Source organism: Anas acuta, chromosome 5 (assembly GCF_963932015.1).
Source record: "Anas acuta chromosome 5, bAnaAcu1.1, whole genome shotgun sequence".
In the NCBI taxonomy this organism is placed as follows: domain Eukaryota; kingdom Metazoa; phylum Chordata; class Aves; order Anseriformes; family Anatidae; genus Anas; species Anas acuta.
The window spans coordinates 52,854,388-52,874,800 of record NC_088983.1 but is presented as its reverse complement, the minus strand read 5'-3'; the positions used below and the strand labels follow the sequence as shown (position 1 = coordinate 52,874,800).

Here is a 20,413-nt window from a genome sequence, read left to right as displayed (position 1 = left end):
CTTGCCCAATTAAACATTTTTCCCCGAACAGCATTTAAGTTCTGCTGCAGTGCTGTGTAATTGCACTTCTATACATCAGGTTCCCTTTCCTCTCATTTCAGTTGTAGTGCAGAGCTGACTGACATCCCTGCCCCAGTTTTCATACACTATCTTACATAACCTCATAAGAATTTCATCTGTGACATGCACATCTTCCCAGAATGTGTGTCAGTCTCACAGATCCTTTCTCAGGAAAGGCCATAAGGTTACCTTGAAGCAGTATTTGAAGCACTAAGTGAAAAAAAACTTCTCAGGTTAACAGATGTTAAAAAACAAACGAAAACCAACACACATTAAAAGGAAGAAACAAAGAGGGCCAGAAACAGAGACTGAAGGAAGAGAAACAGTGTGAGACTGATATGAAATATTGATTATAGATGTTAAATACTTTAAAGCCTTATCTGTCTGAACAGTAGCCCACAGATGTACATAAATGCCCTTTGATATCCTGGCACAAATGGCCAAGAAAGCGTACCTTAGTCTCCCTTCACTCCCGAGCCTTTGTAGTAGATGTAATGCTAATGAAATCAGTAGTTACTCCCCTCCAGTCATTGTACATTTCCAAACCAAAACGCAAGGCTGAGTAAGAACATCATGCAGCCTTTGCAGCGGATTTAAGCAATTTATACAAGGATAAATACATCAGATTTGTTAATACATACTGCCCTTTTACCGTACATCATCTCAATGGGCTCAGTATGGCTTATGCAGGTTCAGTCCCACAAATGTCATAATCTCAGCAAATCAAGTAAGATGTAGATAATGACTATCTGCATCACACAGGTGATAAAGACAGAGTTTAATAACCTGGTGAAGGCTTTACAGAGAGTTAGTGAGATCAAGCAACAGAACTTGGCAGGCTGACTTTCTTCCCTTTAGCACCAGAGAACCAGTACACAGAGATTAAGAACTACTCATCACTCAAATTAAAAATGCCATACAGGACCTACTGCATTTCTGATGTTCTGCTCATGCTCTACCTTTGTGGGTACTGAGGAAGCTTTCAAATCTTTAGAAAGTTCCTGAACTGGTTTTAATTCCATGGTAATGCCCTGTGCCTGGAGCGCAACTGTGGCAGTACACAATCTGATTGCTTACCTTTAAACTTTCTAATGTCTTGTTGGGAATACATTTGAATCTTCTTAAACACGTCCCATTTTCACTGGGCTGTTTACTCAGATGGCTCCTTTGAAAATCCTTTTACATAATACTTTACATTTTAGAATTTCTTACAGGATGTGGTTAAATACAGCAAAATCACTTCTAGTGAGACGCTCAGGGAAAAAAGCATGACAAGCCAGTTCTAAGAAAAAGACAGGAAATTTCTTTTTAGTGTCAGATTGAAGGATTGGGAATAAAGTAAATAGCTGAGAAAATGCCTGGCTGCTAAGGAAGCCATTCGGTTCCTATACTCTTGTCTTTGAATTTGTCTTAATTTTAGTTGCCTTTGTATAGATTAGAGCTGCATAATTTTAACTTATTTAACACTAAACAGTAATTCATGGAAAACGTGAAACATAAAATGGAAAATGAAACATAAAACTTTAAGAAATATGAGGTATTAATATTTACCATATTTACTTTTTTTTTTTTTTTTTTTAATGCAAGGAAAAAATGTTTCCCTTTTCAGTCCAGTCTCTAAATCAGGAGAAATTCATACAAGAAAGTGTAGCTGAATCTGAAAATCAGCAGAAATACCCACTCATTCTTGCTTTTAGTGTGATACAGAAAAGCTCTTTTTTTTTTTTTTTATTATTTATTTTTTTGTTTGTTTGATTGTTTTTTCCATTTAGAAAAAGAAATTAGGCTGGCCACTGCCCATATGTTTAAATACATGTAGGGATGGATAACCCCCACTCAGAATAGATGCTACTATGCATGGAGTTTCTGTTCTTTTGCCATGTTATATGACCCTTCAATAGGAGATGATCTCACAAACCTGGAGAAAATAACCCAGAAGTCAGGGACTGAACAGTCTTTAGTACGTCCTTCATCCTCCCCATGATCAGATGTGATGTCTCCTCCTCTCATCAAGACTGAGGCATACTGGCAAGGGCTGGAACTGTCAAGCTGTCAAGCCAAGTAATACCCATTCAGGAGATAAACAGAGTTTCTGTATCCAAGGCTGGCAGCCTAGCACCAAATTCATTTTCTAATACAAGATTAAAAATAAAAAAAAAACCTTTGCAGACATGTTTTGACTGTAAAACTTGGGATTTCCCAATGCTTACTGTCCAGTACAAACTGTGTTTCATCTCATTCCAACATCTTCACATGGGATAGTTAATAACCTTTCCCTCAGCTGACACATGGATGAACTCAGATCTAATTAAAGAGGCTTCAGAAATAGCAGAGACATAAATGTCATTCTAGAACTGTTTTGTTCTAATTGACAAATTATCTTGCCACCTCTGCAGAGTGGGCAACATATCTATTTCCTGTAATGCTGCAATTTTATATAAAGGGTCCAAAAATAGTCTTGCTCAGGTGCAGTATCACAAAAAGGAAAGACAATAACAAAGGAGAACTTCTACTGTGTATGTCTTCCTGCTCTAAGACCAATTGGCCACTACCATTCACAACCACACTGTAGGTGTGGGAAGCAACAAAACAGTATTGTTGGTCTTCATTTCCAGGCAGGAGTAGTCTTGAGTTAGGTCAAAGGGCCAAATACACCAATTCCACATTGCTGGTGTACTCTCTTGGCTGTCTCTAAGGTAATTCTTAGTTGATAAGCTCAGGGTGCGAGCTTTTCTTTAGGGCTCACCCAGGACTCAGTTACCTGCTGTGTGGATGGAGCCAGCTGCATGTACTTCACACAAACACCTCTACTTTGCCCTCTGTCCTTAATCCCATGACAAGACAGGAAAGATGAGATTTCTGTGCAATTTGAACTCAGCTCTCCACAGTCCAAATGTTTGTACGTATTTCTAGGAGCTATTCATCACTTTTAAAAACATGTAGGTAGAAGGCATCCAAAATAGATTCAACAATAACCACACCAAAAAAAGGGGAAAGAAAAAAAAATATCAGTCTAAAATAGAACTACCTACAGACGTCTGTTTTTCTGCTAGCTCTACTTCCAAGCCTCACAGTGACTGGAAGTCCTGCCCAGTCTAATGGCAGTGTACCTGTAGAAGCTGCTGTCCCATCACACTGTAGCATTTCACACATTGGGATGGGGAACCTCTTTTCATTTTCAAATGGTAATAATTTTTCCCCTCTATAGTCAGAGCCAAGAACTGCTTGACTACAAAATTCATCACACCATTATTGTATTAACAATGAAGAAATGGCAATTATATAAAGCCGTTAATCCAGTGGTCCCAAAGTAAAGGGCAAACAATTAGTAACGTGCCCTGGGGATGCTTCCAATGGAATACTGCAAAGAGAAGGACAAATCAATCAAAATTGCTTCTGGTTGTTAACTTACAGCTACTGAGCTTCATCCTCCATCCCTGCTGTGCAGGCTAGAGCCAAAGCAATAAAAGGCAGAGATTGAGACCTGAAAGACAGCCAAAAGCAAGCGTGTTCTGGGAAGTTCTCTGTTGTGCTCAGCCTAAGGAATATTTTTTCTTTCTGCATGTTTTTCTTTAAGTATAACCTCCTTTCTAGTTATGGCAACGCAGCTGGCTCCATCATGGCCATTAGTCTGAGTCCTTTAATAGAACCTACAGAATTTACTATAATTATTATTATTATTTTTAAAGATAGCTCTAACAGCGACAACATACTGTCTAGAGAGGGTACAGTTTCCCTGCCCTTGTGCAAAACAAGCTCCCTTTGCCTAATGGTCTTTCCATCTGCCCACATCCTTGGCTTCTAACTTCAGCTTACAGCCTTTACATGTTTTTATGCCTCTGCTTTAAATTTGTTATTTATACATCAAGTACTGGTAGGGTAGTGCTTTTAAAATTTACTGACAAAGGTATAACATCCAATATCTAGATCTGGAATCATACAAATTTTTGAAATAAAATATAATTTTCTACTATTTTCAATTTTATTGAAATGTCATGAATTGGGCTGTAGAAGTTGGCAACTTTAAACTCCTGCAATACACAGTAAATGAAAATACAGCTTTTTTCTTTCTAAGATCTGAATTTTTGAACTTTTCTTTTCAAGGCTAGAACCATACTTTTAGAAAATGAAGACCAGCATTTTTACTGAAATTACAGGTTTCTAAAAACTGTGGCTTTATGGTAAACAAAAATACTGCAAGTCTCCACTTATGATTGCCCATACAAAAGTCTAGGATTATTCCTTTTCTAATAGTATGTAAACCTCATAAGGTGGTTTCAGTCACAGTTACTGCATCCTTTTTTTTTCTTTAACTAAATTTACTTAAAACACACTGACAGAAAGATATTTTCAGTTCAATATCATTTGTGTTTTTTTTTAAAGCACTGGACTTCCCTGTGGTCTTTATTTCAGTTACCCCACTTCAGTTACAATCCCACCATAAAGACTTTTGAGTTGAGTTATATCTATGTAAAGTAAATATTTAGTGAGACTGTTCACATTTTCAGCAAATGGTTATTTTGGTATTCTAGAATGTAGACAGTGGCAAATCTCTCTAAGAGAAATATTTCTCACACTATGTGAGAAAAGCAGTTGTTTCAATGATACTTTCCTGTAGCAGAAATATGTTGATGAGAATCTCAAACCAATAAAAGGAGCTTCACATTGATTATTAAAATGTTTTAAATATTTTCCTACTATAGAGATTACAGGCCTCAAGTGGCAAAGAAAAATTGATACATTTTTAAGACTGTCAATTTTCTTTCTTATCTGAAAGATATTTGGAGAATATACTCTGAAATCTCCTGCAAGCAGGAGTCCGTGCATCCCCTAAGAAAGCTATTCTCACAGATAAGAAGCCAAGTGCACAGCAGAGGTGATTAATGAGAAATGTATAATCTCTTCTGGTGATGTAGCGGACAGGTGGAGGACAGTGCAGCAAAAATGTACGGAAAAGCAGCTATGGCATTTCTATGCATGATATCCTGCACACACTAGTGCCACAGCCAGCACTGCTTCAATGCCTGCCATTGTTAACACCCACCACAAAATTACTACTGCTATCACCATGCCAGTGTCATCACCAGTCCAGCTCTCCCAGTCTAACACCAGTGCAACCAGCACACCTTGAATCTGAAATCTCCTTCAAAGTTTCCTTGTTTCTCAGCTCATATCCGTTCTGAAACAGCATCCTTGTGCTACTCCAATGGCATTCTACTGAATACATGAACACTGTTGCTGTTGTATCCCTAATCAAAAGTAATTATTATTCCTGCAAACAATTAACAGCAACACTGCCAGGACTGTTCTGGTAAGCGCTGCTGCTATTAATACTGCTCACCCTCACACCCACCACCACTTGCAGGCTTTAGAGTGGCAGTGTTTATCCCACAGTGCTTTTGCCTTGTGCAATCTATTACTTTCAACTGTGATTCTTGTTACTGCATTTGCACTGGACTAGAGTCTAACCACATGAGACAGAGCTCTGCATGGGTTAATTTACTGAGCTCTGATGTGCTGTAATATCCAGACTAGCTCATTAAAAACAGAAGTGGATATCTCTGTTTTACAGTGCTGTGTGCAATACAGACAGTTTAAAAATATAAAAATTAGAGCGCAATGTGGCACACAGATACCTGCTGAATTTCTTTCAGCACTATTATAAGTTATAGGACTAAGCATATAAAACAGTTGCTAAGAGAAATCTTAACTATGAAGCTTTATGTCTACACCTAGAGGTTGAAAATGAAGTCATTGCTATCAGAGACAAGGTGTTAGGTTCCCTGAGTTTAAAAATTACCTTCCAGGGCACATATCAGATCTATTGAGCAGTATTTGCACTTGAGAACATCTTCCATCCACCAGCTGTCAAATGGTATTGAAAAAGCTGAAGCGTAAATTAAAAAATCATTTTCTTTAAAAATGTTAAACTTGTGGATGGTTAGAAAGTTCTACACAGTTTTTGGATCCACATTGATAACATAATAAAGGTTGGTGTGGAACTCTTAGTCAAAACAATCTCCAGGTACAATATTCCCAAAAATTCAAACAAGTCCAGTTGGTTAAGACAACTTGGAATATTATTTTCTAGGTTTGTATTAAGTTTCTAGGTTTTTATTAATTTCTGTATTCTTCAAAAGTATAGTCAGAAAAAAAAGTCAGAAAGTCAGAGCTCTCTCAACCCCCCCCTCCCCCAGGGAAATATCATTTTAATCAGCTATTTATTTTTTTTTTTTTTGTTTGTTTGTTTAATAAACAGTGGTTACAATGGATTTCATAATACAGTTAAAATTAAGCAACAAAATTCTTCTGAAATCTAAACTCTTTGATCTAAAGATCAAAGTTCACACTGTGGTAATTTCAAATGTGCTTTTTGTTGCTCTAATATTACACATTAATATCAGGAAACTGTTCGTGCAACACCATCTTACACAGATGTTACAGTACACACCTTCCACAGAAAGTTCTTCAATTTTACCATGCCTGCTGGTACCATGAGCCATCAGACTGTGTAAAATCAAGACATGATCAGGTATCTACTTCCTTAAGAGCACCTTGAGCACATGGCCAGAACCTTGTAGAGTCAAAGATGGGACAGATTGACTATGCAACCCTAAGTAAATTGGGTATTGTCTGTGCTGGGAGTCCAAGTCTCATATATTGACAGTACAAGGACTTCTCAAGGCTTACTCTTCTGCAGGGGATGAAAAACGTCCTAGTTGCTTACTAGCAGTGTGAAATTCCTTCTAACTGTGAACAGCAAACCTCTTGATAATCTAGTCACACAGACAGCCAGGATACTTTCATTTACCTTCTTATTTCAGGGCATTTTTTTTAGGAGATAAAACCAAGAATAAATGTCAGAAGACTATCTTTTAATTCCACAGTCCAAGTGTCTACCATTATAATTTTGGATTCAAACTCTTATCCAAAGTTTAAAGCCAGCAACTACTGATTTCCCATGATTATCTATTCCCAGTATTGCCATTGATTTCTACGTGATCCTGAGCAGGATCACTTTATTTTGCATCTTTTGCTTCATTTCTAAATATAAAGAGAAATACAAAATAGTATTGACCTCAATATCAGAAGTTTGGGGCTTCAAAAGTTGATGTCTCTGTGAAGAGCCGAAATACAGTTCTTGTTTCCAGGGCTCTCGGAGGAGGAAAATTGGTCAGGATTTGTCATAGACCAATAAATCCACCACCATCTTTGGAAGGCTTTTGATTCCTGTTCTGAAGCAGCTTGTATGATCCCCAAACACCATTTCTTTCCTGTCTTTAATTGTCTAATTATGTTTTTTTGAAGGACTCCAGCAGATGTTTTGTACTGGAGCAGTATTTCCACAGAGTAACATTTCATCTGTTCCACTGCAAGATATAAGCTTTCCACCTCTTTATTTTTTTATTCATATAACATTCCTACTTTCATGCTCCCCCTCTTACTTCCTCATTGCCATCAGGGCCAGAATAGCTCTAATAATTCATACTGACATTACAGATACCATTAAGTCTACATACTTCAATGAAATTGCCTCTTTGCTGTCTCCTTTATGGCTTATAAAGATTCCTCATGGCTCACAAAATCCTATTTTGTTGTGGAATATGTCGCATTGTCCTCCACAAACCATATCCAAGGCTAAAGTGATTTTTTCCATGAATCTTCATGCTGATACACAATGTGGTACACAGGACAATGAATACTCTTTATTTGTCTAATTTTGGCCTCTCATGCAATTCACTCCTAGATGTCACTGTAACTCAGTGTTGATTTTCAGCAGAGTATAATTACAAGTAAACAATATTTTTGCAATATGGCCATATGGAAATAATCATGAATGACTGCAAAAATGAACATTCATACTGAAGCAACTTGCATGGAAAATAAAATGAAGCTGAAGCTTCTTCAATGTTCCCCAACATCATGTATTTTTTCTTAATTTATACCCCCTCCTGCAAGATCAGGATGACCTTGTAAAGTATTCACCCAAGCTGAGAAACAATCAAAGTAATCTGAGATAGTTCTCATCTCTTTAACTGCTAGTGTAAAACGGATAAGAATGAAGGAAGGTGCTGTTTACTGAGAGTGACACAAAGTGACTGGATGTTATAACAACAAAGTCATGTTGATTATCTGTTGAGAAGTACTTATAAACCAAACCTATTCAAAAGAACACCAAAAGAAAAAAATTAAATTCATTCTTCTAACCCAATTTGTTTATTTGTGTGGAAGGACAGGACAAAAGTAAAACAAAAGCAGATGATCCAGTTTGCCACCACTCATGTTTTAGGAATCCACAACATCACAGCATCCACTATTTGCGTTGTAGAGAGTTAGTGAGAAGAACACCCACCAAATACTGAAGTGCAGGGGACATATGAGGCCTAACAAAACTTGGTGGGAAAGAAAACAGCTAGAACAAAAATAAATTTTAAGGAAGCTTCTTTTAACTGTAAACTGTACGTGAATGGTAAATTGGAACTATGTTCAACTTCAAGCACCTGGGCCAGAAGCAGAAGGACCTCTGCACGCATCCAGCAGCATGCAAAGGGAAAAAGGTCACCAAGCTGTCCCATGTGTGTAACTTATTTATCAAGAATTTCAGACCAACAGAGTCTCATAAGGAAAGGAGCTCTTTGCTCTACAAGGAATCCATTTCTTCATATTTATCCAGGTAACTCCTAAGCAGGTGAGAAAGCAGTAGGAAAGAAAGGGAGTACAGTAATAGGTGAGTTTCAGGTAACAAGCAAAGTTGGTGCTTCTAAAGCCTCTTAGCTATAGATACATGCCATTAAGCATAAATTGGAATGCTGCTAAACGCTAGAATGATGATTTACTTAAGCACTGGGAAAAGAACTGAACTTTTAAGGTCCTTCTTACTCTGCTACTAAATATGAAAGATGTCACTTCAAGAAATATTAGATGTAGAAGCCTCTGAACTGTAATTCCCAGAGAACTGGAGTCAGCTTTGCCCCAAGTCTCTCAGGACCTGGAAACTATAACACTGACATGAATTTAGCAGCATTATATAATCAAAACAGAAATTGATGCATTAAGGGAATTTGCCATTTGGATAGTCGAAACAGCAGGGGAAACAGATCATTACCTTATATTTTGTTCAGGGGAATATTTTATACACTGCTTACATATGTCAGCTTCCCTCTTTTATCTATACTAGGAAGAGTAGAGGTAAAATGATTATTTACCATTTCTGACTGTACTGATTAGTTTTTTGTCTTAATTTTACAGAAATAACTTTAAGAACTCCCTCCTTAAACCAACTACTAGGATGATCATAACCTCACTTTCCATTTACAGTGCCAAAGACACCTGGAAATACTGGCTGTTCAAATCAGCTTGTATACCTAGTTTATAACAAGGAAAATTTTTTTTCCATTTAAATTAGAAAGTTTAAATTTAAACACTTATTTAAAACCTATTTACACAGTCTCCCATTTTCAGAATGAGAGTACACTTATCTGAAATCCAGAGAGCAGGAGAATAAATTAAATTTCTGAGAGGCATTCCATTTTAATAGACAGTCCCATATGTTTTTAGTAACATAGACACAGATTTTTTACTGTGTCATTTTTATCTTATCAATTCTCCTTTAATCTATTCAGTTCTGTTTCTCTAGCCCTGGTCTTTTTTCTCTGACTCTGTGGTTTCAAATGCATTTTCAGCCATCATCTTTTCACCTAAATAATCCCTCATTTTCAGATTCTCAGAAGCAGTGTCTCAGCTGAAAGTCTAATCCTGGCTACTGCCTATAATGGCTCCCCAGGATAAATAATCATCAGAACTATTTGACATCCACTTACGTTGACCTTACTGGGACAGTAGAAAGATAGCACTTTGTTCCTCCTGACTTTCTTTGCCAGCTTTGACAATTCTTACTCAAAATTCTGCAGACTTTTATGTTCTATGCAGAAGTGGCCCCCAGAAATCAGATCAGTCTTTAAAAGAGTTTTGGGGTTCCTGAACAAAAAATGTCATTAAACGGGAAAATTACAATGATCTCCCCAACAAGAACACATGAACTCTACCTGCACACATAATTCACAAATATATACATTTGTTACACCTGGGACTTATTTTAATCTTCTAGTTTTTTCCTGCTTATAAAATTTCAGCTTTCTGATTAGACCTTCCTCTTAAGAGAGTAAAGAAACAACACTCCAGGTGACTTAAGTGATTAGTTGCACATTGTTAACAGCTGAAATAAGCAGCCTGAAAACATCTGTCAGAAGCAAAGATTGTGCAAATTGCCGGACACCCATATCTGAAAACTAAAAAGTCATGATGATTTCAGGAGCATCTAATAAGCAGCCATAGCTGGGAATAAAAGGAATAAATTAATAAAATGTAATGTATCAAATAATTCTATCAACCCTTACTACATGCTTTAAAATACATTAAAAAAAAAATCTATATAAGGTCAGGTACCCAATCCTCAGCTGTGTATCAGAGTATCTGTGCTCAGCTGAAGAGGTGAGACTGTTCTTCAGTATTTACTAACAAACATTCCTTTGATAGCCTAAGGAACCAGATAAAATTTGGATCTCATTGATCTGAGCTTCTTTTATAGATCAAATAGGAACCAAAACCTGGAAAGCTTTTTCAAGGGGCAGTCATGACACTTAGACTGAGGTGCTCATTATCTCCTAAGAGCAGGTACCAAGCAGTTGTAGAAAAGCAGAAATACAGAGGGTAAAACAAAATGGAAAACAAATGAATGGAGAAGGGGAAAATGGCCTGGAAAAGGAAAGAAGAGATGACAGCTAAGAAGGGCATGTTGAAGAACAGTAAATGCAAGACACACTAAAATGAGTGACTCAGTAAACTGGAGAGAAATGCCAAGCTGTGGCTAGATAAAGCAAATAAAGATGATGCATTAGCTTGGTAAAGTTGACAGTATGAAGCATTATCAGATATAGAAATGGCTAAGAATGATTCATGGTTAAAGGGAGGGGGGGGAGGAGGGCTTAGGCTTCTAGTGGCTGAGTGCTGCAGAGCCTTGCACTCATGTACCTGGATGCTGGGACCAAACCTGCAAGAGTACATTAGAGTCTTCACTCTTTGGCCAATGCTTAGGAAACCGCAGCTGTCTTTCAATGAGGAGCCAAAGCAGCCAGCAACCCCAGTCAGGAGGTGCTACAGCTGAGGGGTCGACTCCTCAGTTTCTTCTACCCATTTAATTATGGCTATGTTATCCTGAAGAAATGAGAGCTACTTCCCAGGGAAAGTGTATATGCACTAGAGGAAGGAACATGATTATAGCCTAATTGATAAGACACTGACTTTAGAAGAGACATCAATATCCAGTTTGTTTCTGGCAGTCATTTTTTTCAAACCATACACACACAAGTAGAAAAAACAAACAAACAAACAAACAAAACCCAACCAAACCAACCAAATAAAAAGCTTTAAGTATTGCCCTCCATTCACCTTCTGGCCAAAACTCTAGATTTTTCTCATTTGAAAGACTCTAGCAAAGTTCATTTGGAGTGATTTTAGTAACAAACAGCCTAAATGCCTCTGGAGTGAGATGACAACTGGGCAATCACAAGTGTAGGTGCACACATTATGCCATAAGTGCCTGTTCAGTCATGTAGTCGGTCTTGCCAGTAGTGAGGCAGTTAGACTGCGTGTGTGAGAAATAAACACTCAGCAGCTGGAGCTGAGCTCCTAGCTCAGTAGCTATGACTTGAGCATGCTGAGACTTCTGTAACTTGATGATGCAGTCAGAAGTCATTTGGGCGGCAACTAGGGATCACCTGGGCAACTACATGGAGCTCTTCTATGACTACTGTTGATTCAAGTCACCTTTGCTCCATTAAAGGTAGCGGGGATGCATGCTTAATTCTTTTCCTTCTCTTGATTTATTACATTTAGTAAATGGATGGGCTATATTCCTTTCTCAGTGAGTATTATGTCAGCTTTGACATGTTATGTATTTTAAGAGATGATATCTATCATTAACGGCCATGCTGGATTTGATTCCAGCTTGATCTGATTTACACAGGTGATTTATGTGGTGATGATCCAACATCTGAGTGATGGATCTGACAGGAAATCTGTCCCACTGGGGCAAACATGGGCTGACTGATGGATGCAGGTGAAAATCTGGATTATTACCAGATGTATTGCTATGCAGTGAAGCACTCAAAGCTTCTCTCTGAGACATTAGTATCTCTTAGCTCAGCACCAGTACACTTAGAGTAAAACACTGAGCAGAAAGGGTATTTTCCACAACCTTAGCTATAACAAAACTACAAGTAAACAGCAATACGAGAGTTCAGCCCTAGCAAATTAATATAACCTACTGCACAGGATGCCCTGAGCCTACAAAACAAGGCTTGGAAGTCTCATGTAAACAATCTTCAAGTATTTTCTAGTATGTCACTCTTGCAGTCTACTCAAGGTTACCTTTAAAGCAGAAGGTCTTTCTCAGCATTTTCAACCATCCACAGTCTGATGATATCAAGAGCAAATGAAAATAATTTGCTCAGAGATAGACAAATGCTGACAAAGGGATGCTGACAGATGTCTGTTTTCCTGTTGGATTCTAAAAGACTGGCAGAAGCCCTGGAAAAGTGGTGAAATGTTTATCACTCTTGCTCCTGGCCTACCAGAATTCCTTTTGGGAATGAAGGTAATTTAGTCCCTGGGAACCATTTGGTCTTTGGCCACTCTCACAGACACAACTGTAATCTGTAGGATCAAAATGAAGTACGAAACTAGATCTAAATGTAAATAATACAGACTTGAAATTGTCTATATATATCTTCCCAGGCCAAGTCCCATCCACAGATACACTTAAATTATTATTATTATTATTATTTTTAAAGTTGACCGGGTAAATGTACTTTTAAAAGACATTAAATAGACAGCTAGCACTCCCAAGCAGATAGATTAATCTAATGTCTTGCCCTTCTTTTCTGTCTCACAATATCCATCAACACTGCCCAAATTCTGTAAATTCAAGAATGCATTTAAGGAAAAGGAAACTGTTCTAAACCAGATAGAACAACTCAAGAAATAAACAGATGCTTGTATTTGATTCAAAACTGCATGAAAAATACAGCTTTTAAAAATAAATCCTTAAATGAGCAGATGATCACAGGAGTGAAAACACTGGATTAACATTATTTCATACTACAGAGAGCAGAAAACACAGCCTAGAATCAAAAATACATGTCTGAATTCAACAGAGAACTGCCACACTCAGCTTTGCCCCTGCTTCTTTAATCGAATTTTAACAAGTCACAGGCACTTCTTGCCTCATTCTTCCTCACCAGTCAGCAAAGAGGGTATATCCAAGCAAGTGACTTAAGTCAGAGACTGTCATAGCATATGCTCATATGCTGCCATATAATAGGAAAATAATCTAGAAAATAATCTACAGTGCAGCAGCATCTACCCTAACACTCTAGCAGATGGAGAAAGACCTCCCAGATCCCTGACTGGAGATTTGCCCCTAGAGAAAAGCACTGATTTTGCTGTACTGGCCAACAGGGCACTGATACATGAGAAAGATGAATACTGAAGACCAATAAATACACAACTGACCAAACAGGAAACCCTACATCTTCAACTGTTTGGTTTTTTTTTTGTTTGTTTGTTTCAAACATCAGACCACTCAATCTTTAGGCACCTAAATAACTAGAAGGTGTTTCAAAAGTACTAAAGAAATCAGAGATTCTAAATGTTTGGAAGAAAAATAAAAGGAAACAAAAAAAACTGTTCAGGCTGATGCTTAAATACAGAGCCTAAATTTCTCTACATGTTTTTCAAAAATATCTTGGGCAACTAAGGAATATCGAAAGTTACTTTGCTAATAAAACAAGAGCAATGAGACATTCAGTGAAATTGAAATGCAGCAAGGACCAAATAAAATGAACCTAATAAAATATTTTTGTTTTTATTGCACTGCACAGTTACGCTATAGAACTCACTGCCAAAAGAAATCACTGATGCCAAACACTCAGGGCTCCCAGTAGGACTTCATATTCATATGAATAATGAAGACATCCACAGTAATATCAGGTAGCAAGATAAAAAACTCTTAAAAGGTTTGTAAGTATACATGTGTCAGAAAACAAGCAAATCTTTAACCGTTGAGAATTAGGAAGAAACCTTCCATATGGGCAAGTTATTCTGTAATTACCCACCTTGGGGTTTCTTGTGCTTCTCTCTGAGGCATCAGGTATTGGCAATTATCCAAAACAGACGCATGATGGGCCTGATTAATTATGGCAATACTTGCTATAAAATGTAGTGTCATCCTTTCTACTTTGTTGAAAACAAACTAAGGATATGGGAACCTGTATCACGGATGTTTTACTTGTAAAAATGAAGTGATACTGGTAAATCTCAACCCTCCAAAGCACTAGTAGTAATATATATATGGTAGCTACCCTTTTGGTAAGGGATAATTACCTTTCCAGTATTGTCCGGTAATATCAATCGCACCTATCTAATGTTACCTTGTAGCCCTGTGTTATATTACCATTGCTAAAATCAGGCCACAGGCTTTGGAAGAACACAAGCTTTGTAAATTTGCAAGACCTCAGGACTATAGCTCGTTAGGTTTTGCTTTATTTGATTTAGCTTTAACAGCAACAGGCTCAGCACTGGAAACCACACAGCTATAAACTCATCAATGGGCAGTTAAAGAAACGCGGACCTGGAGATGGACAAAACTGGTGGTAGGGCTAAGAAAGAGAACAAAGCTTATATGGTAAATTTGCATGTATTGTGGAGCTGCAGACCACTGAAGAAAGATCAAAAGTGTAAAAGTGTGTTAACAGCCACAGATAGCCCCTAACAAATCCTGGACAGAGGAAGAAGAAACCGTATGCATGAACATCATCTGCCTGACAGTAAAGGACTCCACATATTGACAAGTCACTGCATTTTCCATTACACACCAAAATGAAATGTCTGTTGTTAGGACTTAGAGGAGCAGAGGAAGGGTGAGTATAAAACCAGGAAAATGGGATAGAAAATAAGAAACGTGCCTATAACTATCTTAACCATATTATTCTGTATGGTATTACTTTTTTTTCTCCCCTCTCTAATAATATACTATAACAGTTATTCATTGATTAGATGGTCCAGATTTCCTTTTTTTTTTTAAACCACAAATCTGAAGCTTTACAAAGTCAATTTATTGTGCAATATACATACCATATAAAATTACTGTATATACACACTCTTATTTATATAAAATATGCAATGGCCCATGTGGTTCCTCTTTGCTCATGAAACAAGATTTTGAACGTGACACTAACATGACACAGGGTCCTTATAGCCTTTGTATCTCAGTCTTGAAGAGTATTTTTAGGCCATCAAAATGGAATAAGGGAAAGGAGAACAAAAAAAAAGAGGCAGAGGAAGACAGGGAACAAGAAAATGGACAAGACCCCATCACATCATTTTTCCAGACTCTTTAAACTATCCTTTTCTTTTGCATGGTTTCCAGGTAGTAGTTATATGGGAGGAGAGCTAATACACATTTATCTGAGGATGTAACATGAAACACTGACAGACTTTTACTGTTCTCTGGAGGCATAAAACACCCTTATGGCATTTCCCCAAAGTTAATGAGAATTGAACTGACAAGCCATCAATGTAATGGACAGTTCTTATTTTTGGTATCTCTCTCCCCTAACAGTGTTTCCTTTTATTTTAGGATGGGATTATGAGCAATGCTTAAAATGCATTTAATTATATTTATAAGCTTTCAGCTTTTCTCCAAAACTATTGGTACCATAATTTGCTTTTATTTTCAAAATTTCAGTCTCCTATACCACTACTCGCATTAATGAATCTTCCTAATAGTTCCCTTTATTTTGCTCAGTTTCAATTACAGTGAAAGTCACATTTGCTAAATGTGAGGAGTCCCGAAAAGGAGGCCCTCACTGAAAAACAAACATGCTCAGTTGAGAAAAGAGGAGGAGCATAGGAAGGAAAAAACATGAATCAGAAAATTTTCAGTAAAAAAAGATGAGATTGCAGGAGGAAAAAGAGCTGAAGAGCTGTTTACAGTTTAGGCTAACCAAATAATTCCCTAGAAAATGAGAATCTTCCATCTCTGCTGCAGAATGCTTGGGCAGTGTCAGACAAGTCACTCACCTCCACATCTGGGCACTGACTGTGTTCCTCACTTTATTTTCTGGGTGCCTGCTTTGAGATTCCGGGTCTGCTGTGTGTAATAGCTGAGCATTCCCAGTTGCAATTGAATTATGCTTTGAACAGATAATAGCCTATATAATACAGAGAGCTCTTAAAAAACAGTACAGAAGCATCACAGTGAACACCTACAAGTATGTGGCACTCTTAACCTTAATCTCCGTGAATAGGCTCCCCATCAGTCAATTGGAAAAAATGGAAACTCTTCATGCTATGAGACTTAACACATTACCATTTATGATGCATTTAGGTATGTTTGCAATGATTAGAAAAAAGAAAAAAATCTAACTATCTTCACAGCAGGGAGTTACATAGCATACAGTATATAAGGCCTATAGTACATACTGAACAACAAAATAAAAAACAAATATTTGTTCACTAAGTGAACACAATTCATACAGTAACCTAACAGATATTAAGAACTTATGGAAAGGAAGTTAGGTAATCAAGTCAGAGCAGTAACTCAGTATACACTTCAAAAGGGGAAGAGATAAATTATAATTGTAAATAAAAAAAATCTGGAGTATCTTTAATATTTTGGGACATTTTAAGTAAGCAGAAAAAGAGAAAACATTGCCTGTAACATCAACTGCCATGTTGAGTTGGGGGGAGACACCACACAAACCTGAAATACCTGAGCCTGCAGAATAAGTAATAGCAGCAGCTTCTTCATCTCTTTGCAGGCCTGTAAATTCCCTTTTGTCACAGGTTTCAAAGATTATTTCAGAGACCTCCCTGCCACTTTTTTCCTTCTCCCTTCATTCTTTGATGTCCTAGTCCAGTCATACTATATTGTCCCCTCACAGTTCTTTTTCTCTCCCTTCCTCCTTTCTGAGGTTGTTTACCTCATATATCTGCTTCTTCCCTCTCACAAAGTTCTTGTTTCTCTCCTCAGACTCTTCATTGTATCAGTTTCTCGATTCGTGTTCCTCTCCCCATTTTCTTTGCCCAGGCAGCATTGATTAACTGAAGAGACCTTCACCTTCTTCCCTGTTGTAGCTGGGATGTAGCAACATTTTGCCAGCTAGATATTTCCCCTATCCCATTTCCTCTCAAAGATGCTGAATCACAGCTTCTCCCTCCCCAGCCAGACACAGCTTCCCTCCTGTACACAGCTATTTCATCTGCCAACTTCCAAAAGCTTTATTCTCCTTTAGTTTCAAAGGTTCTCTTACTCCCCCAGAAAAACAAGCGGATTTTTTCCTCAAATTCAGTGCTTCACTGTATTTCAGTCTAAGCAGGAACTGTGTGTCTCCACATGCACATCCCAATCCTATAGCAGAGATGTCAGGGAATGAGTCATGCTTATTCCTTCTGTTCGGCAATAAACATAGTCTGGACAACAGCAGGGGCTATAAAAGGATTAAACATCCTGAATATCACAGCCATAAAACTAAGAAGCTTAGTTTATGGTGATTTGGCAAAATTTGGACTCTTTAATAGACATTTCATAGCAGATATACTCTCTTGTAAAGACTACCCTTCTTCTAAGCTATACATTTTCATCTAAAGCATGGATGCAGTAGAGCCTCTGAAAGAAAGGGGCATCTGTATTACTTAGCATTGCAAAATAACTTGCTTTTCCCAAACTTACTTGTAGAAATTGGAAAAACATTCTAATGATAGACCTAATCTCAGGGTTTCCTGATGTGTTAAAAACAGAAATTGAGTTACCAGAAATCTCATGTGATAAGCCTTAAATCCATCTTCTACAAGCCCTACTCATATTAGGAGTGTCTTCATACACAAAGAAAGCAACTACACACATGCTATGTGATATGACTGTGAATATATTATGCTCAGGCACAGGGTTAAAAACTCCAGCATGCACATTTTCGTTCTTAATGACATAAAAGAGCTTCGCAGTTGACATTTACATAAGTTTGCTGCCAGAATTATCAGAATATGTATTTTAAATTAAAACTATATGTAAATATCATATACTTATCCCAATATAGAGACACATGATAAGCTCGAGTTACCTAAATTGACATGAAGCAAAACTGACACAATGCCAGCCAAATTCCCAGCATGACAATTCAGTCTGTCTTTGAATTGCCCCTCAGGCAAAGGCCTGAGTAAGAAAGATTTTGCTGTATGCCTTGAAGGTCAATAAGCACAGGTTCAGCTAGACCTCAGGAAAAGAAGAAAACATCAGTCAAGAAATATTTTTCAGTAACTGATGAGCTCTGGGGCTGTGCATGGATATTTTGACTTCACCTTGAGGCTTAGTCCTTGGTCTAATCTGTAGCTGCCCAGGTCTTAAAGCTTTGTTTGAAAGTCCTATATTTTTTTCAGGCATATTTTCAGGCAAATTATTGACATTCCCTTTCAGAAAATTCCAAGCACCTTGTAATAGAATGGGAACAAAATGTACAATACTCTTCAAAACTGTGTTTAATCCACCCATTATGTTTTGCCTCATCTATTTAGTGATAGGCCATCCCTCTAGCTAAAGAGCCTTTCTTCTGGAGGACAGTTTTACAAAGGAATCAGTTATTTGATGTTTGAGACTAATATTCCTGGGTATCAAGATGGTAAGTTTAGATGCCCATCACATTGTCATACCACAAAGAGCTAGAACATGGCTGGAAAATATTCTCCTAGCATCTCCTTGCTACTGTAAGCTGGGCATTCGGCATGCACTAATGAGTATCTGCATTCCTTTACACTCTGTGTCTCAGTTTTTGATAACATCTGGAGTTTCTTAGTATCTGTGTAGTTGTACTATCAGGTATATTAGAGCATGGAATAGCACAAAATTGTCACATGAGTACAAATGGAGACACCAGTGGTACTAACCTATGGAAGGAACTTTCCTGTTTGACATAGCACAGTTCTATTTCAAACCCACCTCAGGACTCTGGCCATGACAAGGATGACTAATTTGTATCAGAAGCTGCAACACTAAGCTGTAATTACATGGGAGACTAATACCCTGCCTGAGGAGCAAGGCAGTGACCAAAAGAGCAGGTCTCAATAACTCTGAAGTTCGAGTTTCACATAAGAACCCTGCATGCCCTATATTTCCCTAAAGCTTGTGTCTATACGTTAGTACTGACCATTGCCAATACCTTTTTTTTTCCCTCCAATTATGAGAAAAATATTTCAGGACTTCAATATATTTGAGACAATTTACAAGTCTAAAGTGGGGGAAAGATTAAGGGTGTTACTCTGCTTGGAACTGTTTTTGGCTACAGCCAACCTGTACTTCAGTCTGCTGACACTTACTGAACTGCTGAGTACTGATGGCACTATTACCTGGAAATCAAATGCACTATATGCCTTTTCCATTTCTCTGATATTCAGCAAAAAGAGTGTGCTAAAACAAACAAACAAAATGAGATAAAGTTTATCTCATATTATACCTACACAGACTAGAAAAGCTATCACAGCTCATCATAAGATGTCATGGACTACCAGTAGCTGAAACCTGAAGTATCTAGTGAGGGTAATAGATTGGAGGGTACATGCTGGCTCTCAGAAAAAAAAAAAAATTGTTTGATCTTTGTTACTGGAAACCTGGCTCAAATCCAGTCCTGGATCACACAAGTGTAATGAAGTGCAAATAGCTAAAAGCTTTTTTTTTTTTTTAATGTTTTCTTAAAAAGTATACGAGCACAGTCACAGAGGGGAACAAGAAGTAAGAAAAGATAAAACATTTTGAGTGTTGAGTAGTCACTAATCACTCAGAGCTGGTGACTTCCAGCACCAGGTATGAAACTAAAATGCGCAATACAGACCAACAGAGGAGGCAAATCAGCCAGTTATGAGATAGGGGATGTTCAGTGAGAGATGAAAAGTATAGACCACTGCAGTAGTGCTCCCCTTTGTCCAACACTCAGAGCTCTGTCACAATGGGCACTCAGAATAGATGAGAATTTCTTCCAAGATAAAGTTGTCAGTTTAAAAATAGTGTGTTCATTTAATATAAATGTTTTTTGTTTTTTGTTTTTTTGTTTTTTTTTGAGTAGATTCACTACACTGTAGAAATGAAAGAGAAAGGAAAGATTTTACAAATTGGTAATAAGACATACAGTGTTATCAAACAATAATACATCACAACTGAGCTCTAAATAGGACAGTTACCGTAAAAGCTTGCAGACAGTTAAAAGAAATAAAACATAATTGAATTTAAATTACAGAAATGGGTGAC

General features: G+C 37.5%; 1 long non-coding RNA gene across 1 annotated transcript in view; it reads right to left on the bottom strand.

The window, feature by feature from the left end:
• Positions 1 to 715: 715 nt before the first annotated feature.
• LOC137857785 (uncharacterized) overlaps positions 716 to 20,413 on the bottom strand; it is a 92,477-nt gene continuing 72,779 nt past the window's right edge. The window contains exons 5-6 of the long non-coding RNA XR_011097279.1: positions 1,979 to 2,109; positions 716 to 1,342 (exon numbers count right to left, since the gene is read on the bottom strand). This is a non-coding gene — a long non-coding RNA (uncharacterized lncRNA). The remainder of the gene's footprint in view (positions 1,343 to 1,978; positions 2,110 to 20,413) is intronic.